Here is a 4539-nt window from a genome sequence, read left to right as displayed (position 1 = left end):
TTGGTGATGACAATGTAAAGTAGATTTTTCTTTCTTTGTTCTGCCACCACTTGCTATAAGCCCAATCTGCCAGACATGAGCTTGAGAACTAGGCCAAATTAATCAGGAGTTGCACTAGCAAGGCACTCTTGGTGATGGCTGTTCAAGTCATCCACTCTGTGCTTTATTTGTCCATGCCACACTCAGTGTTTCTTCGAAGTTTTGTTCATCATGGCAGAATACTGATCCATCAGCAGAGGGAAGGTGGTATATAACGTTCAGAATGAGGTTTTCTTACAGGTGTTTTTCCTTCTGTCATAAATCTTCACGCAGCCTGTACTTAGTACAGAGCATTCCCAAAGCCATTCATTCCCAACATATACCTTGGTGCTGGCACCTTTGGTGGTTTTATCATAATACTATTGAATGACTTAATAGATTTTATCTCACTGAAATTCCATTCACTTACAGAGAATTAAAATTAGGCCCAAATTGCAAAGGAAAATGTTTTATCAATCAGAATAGGTGGATTATGCACTTTTTTTTACCGGGTTATATTCAAATTTCATTACTGTAGTAAGATACAATGAAACAACTCAAATTCACAAAAATAATTGGAGAGGAATAGCAATTGTATTTATTTGCAGTTCAGCAAATTATCAGCTTATTTCCTGATGCATTTTCATATCTATAGGCACAGATGGAAATAGTAAAACACCATGTTGAGGAAAATGCATAGCTGACCAGGAATAATTCATCATAAACTGTCCCAAAAAAATTGCTGGGAAAGCAGCAAATTAATTAACAGATAGCTAAACTATTGAGTTAGTAAAGTTGGAGAGAATGAATAAACTTCTGACAGCCCTTTTTAATGTCATCAAATCATCAGTTATCATCTAGGCCCAAAATTTGATCCTAATGTCTTCTACCTCTATACTTCCATCTCTTCTTCTCTATGCTTCTTTAAAACCCACATCTTTAATCAGGCTTTTGTTTATTCTTTTTAATTGCTGTTCCTTAAAGCACTAATTCTTGTCTGATTACACCACTGTAAACACCTCTGATGTTTTCTATGGCTAAGATTTTAGATAAATGTAACTTCTTGTTGATGATGACTTAGCCAATTCAAACTGTTCCCAATTCTTACAATACACCATAATCTTGCCACCAGCTCTGATTTTAACAAGTGCTTTTGTTTTAAAAAGTCTATCATTATTTATAATTGAAATGAAAACACCTTTGGTTGTTTAAGTATTTTGTCAAATTATTTATAATGATTGACTCAATATTTTGATTTCACTTTCATCATAGAAATTATCTAGTTGTGAAATAGAACGAGTTTGTAATTACAAATGTCTGTACAAAATGCTGTCATAGTCAGTTGTTTGCAACACAATTCTCTGGATCAATATCATTTGAAGGTATTAAAGGCCAATAGAGGGCACTCTCATCAACTGTTCAATCTGTACTGGGTAAACTTACTTAAATGTGAGCTGTATATGGCACACATGAACAATTGTGAAATCCTGGCAGAAAACATTAACCGTTTATTGTCTTCCCTGCTTCGAAGATGGTTTCCATCCAGTTGACTTTGGAGAAATCAGGGAAAGAATATTTGAACAAGTTCAAGGGTTAAATGGCCTATTTTTGGACCAGTGTTCTAATTTTAGAAAAGACAAATCGCTAACAACCTGTTTAAGGTAAATTCCTGCGCATTTAACCTGGAAGTTGAGCAGAACATAACTGAAACATGAGCTCACAAGTCCAATGTAAACAGACTTTAGTCATTAACAATTATTAAGTTTTACAACCAGTGCAGCATTCATACATTACAATCAAAATTTAGAATTTGTAATAGCATTGACAGTGATGTGTTTTATCATGATCTCCTCTCCTCATTTTGAACTACGTTCTTGCTCCTACCCACTACTGTAAATGCAATGGCTCTTTCTCAGGCTGAAGACCTCTAGACACTGAAACATTGTACTCTCTTTTGGAAATGGGTGGTTTATTTTGCTGAGCCTTCTCCCTCACCAGGATTAAAAGCAACTATCTCCAGTTTGATGCATGCCTTTATGGATAGGTTTCACATGTTAAAGATGAAAGAGTCACCTTCAAATTATCCAACTCAGAAAGCAATGAGGCCAAACAAAGGAATACATGAATGAACTGTATTTCACACAGCTGCAGCACAGCAGACACAGACCTAGAGAAAATCTGCTCCCTTTAAAAATGTTGGAGTAAATTACTGCAGATGCTGGAATCAATACTGAAAACAACATACATTATGTTGTATCGGACATTAAGGCAAGACAGAGAGTATCCATGGAGAGAGACCAAGCTAACGTTTCGAGTCTAGATGTTTCATTTAAATATCACTCAAAAGATACAACTACAGCAATAAAATAAATTGGAGAAACATTCTGAAGAATGATTTTCTGGCCCCGAAATGTTAACACTGTTTTTCACTTCACAGATGCTACCAGATCTGCTCGGTTATTCCAGCTATTTGTTTTTGTTTCACATTTTCAACATCCTTCATTCTCTGTATTTTCTTTCTTTGCTTTCTTTGGAGAAAAGTCTGTTTATCATGGATTCAATGATAACTGCCATACTCACTCATACTGAGGGTACACAATATCAACTAAACGATCATGGTCTCATTGTAAAGCCTGACATCTCAGGGCCATTCCACATGCTTTTGAACTACAAAGTTTTTTTTTCCTCATTTCTGTGATAGGAACTCTCCATCTTACACTTTATATCTTTATTTATGGAAGTGTTTGATATCACATCTTTATTGATTCCCCTTTATTAGCAAGGAATTAAACTGCTCCTGTGCTAACTAAAGAAAATCTTATAACAGTCTCTTTGGAGCAGGCTAACAAGGAAGTTAAAAAGAGAGGAGCTAATTCACCTCTTCATCTGGTTATGTCAAAGTTGGGCTTGACTGATACAGTGTTGTGAAAGAATTGGAATGGGAGAAATAATGCAAAAAGGTGTTCCTTAATCTGTAATATTAAAATGTTTTCATTTGACATTCACACTTTCTTATAATAGAAAGAGGGAACTGACAAAAAAAAGGTTTTATCCTTAGAAGATCTAAAAGAGGTAGCTAGGTAATTAGAGGCAAACTATTTAAATTGCACACAAGTGGTCTTCCTGCCTGATGTTGTGAGTCAACACAGTGATGCATGAAGTCAAGTCAGCTATGGTCTAGAAACTTCCATGAACAAGAAAGCACTAAGGGCGAAATAAGTAACCCAAAATCAAGCCGAGAGAAAGGGAAGTCCATCGAAGAAAGCAGAATAGTCCCGCACTGTTATTACAAGGACCCTAAGTACTGATGCCAGCAAAGGAAAGTTGTTGGCTCTGGTGTCCCAGCACCTCGGAATTTAATTGGCTTTCAAGTGGAGTATGATCCATTATGCCCACTAGCAAGGTATGTGAGAAAAGTCAATGCCTCAGAAAATGTTCATTTCTTTGCCTGGCTATTTGAAAGTGACAGTGGTCACCATTCCTTTGGACATAAATCTGTAGCAGGTAATCTCACCCACTGAGCAGACAATCTGTAATACTACATACATGAGTCTTGTCCCTTTAGTTCTGTGGGTCTTTTTCCACTAGGCCCTATTTATTTACTATCTATATTAATGACTTGGAGGAGGGTACATAATGTAACGTATCCAAATTTGCTGACAATACCAATTTCGGTGGATGGCATGTCATGATGATGTCGTAAGGAATCTGTAGGGTGATATAGATAGGCTGAGTGAGTGGGCAAAAATTTAGCAGATATAGCTTACTTTCCAGAGGTCAATGAATATCAGGAACTCTCTACACCAGGTATGGCAGATCAACAACAATCTAACTGAAAGGAAGGGCAGAGACAAATGCTGACTCGTAATCCTATCTCTTATGTGGATATGTTCTTCCCTATAAGGAACAACGTTCGTTTACAGTGAGTCACATCAGTCTGTCAGGATTTAAAATCTCCGTTATGGTGACATATTGAAAAGACTAAAATTGTCTTCTTTAGCAAAAAGGACGCTGAGGGATGTCTTAATTGAAGTGCATTTTGAGATACCTAGATTGAATAAACAGGAAAGACCTGTTTCCCCAGCACAGAGATCAATGACCAGGCAGCACAGTTATGAAGTGATTGGCAGAAGGGTTAGAAGAAGTTTGAGGAAAAATATCTTCAATCAGACGCTGATGAGTGTCAAGAATTTTCTGCCCAGTTTGGTAACGGGGGCAGAAATACTCAGCACGTTTAAAAGGAACTTTGATCTGTCCCTGGAGAGTTGTATTATGCAATGTTACAAATCACATGATGAAAGGTGGGACTAGAGTGGGCATCTAGTTTTTTTTTGCTTTATACTGGCACAGACATGTTGGTCTGAATAGCCTATTTCATAACTTTTCCATGATTCTATAGGCTTAACAGCTCGGAGGAAATATATGATTTGACTGTAATCTTCACTGTAGGGAATCACTGATTGAAATCCTCCCAACAAATGGTTCAGAATCTATTCCTTCTATTTGCCTTTCAACTGAAAC

Source organism: Stegostoma tigrinum, chromosome 14 (genome assembly GCF_030684315.1).
Source record: "Stegostoma tigrinum isolate sSteTig4 chromosome 14, sSteTig4.hap1, whole genome shotgun sequence".
Classification (NCBI taxonomy): Eukaryota; Metazoa; Chordata; class Chondrichthyes; order Orectolobiformes; family Stegostomatidae; genus Stegostoma; species Stegostoma tigrinum.
Note: the sequence above shows the minus strand (reverse complement) of the source record.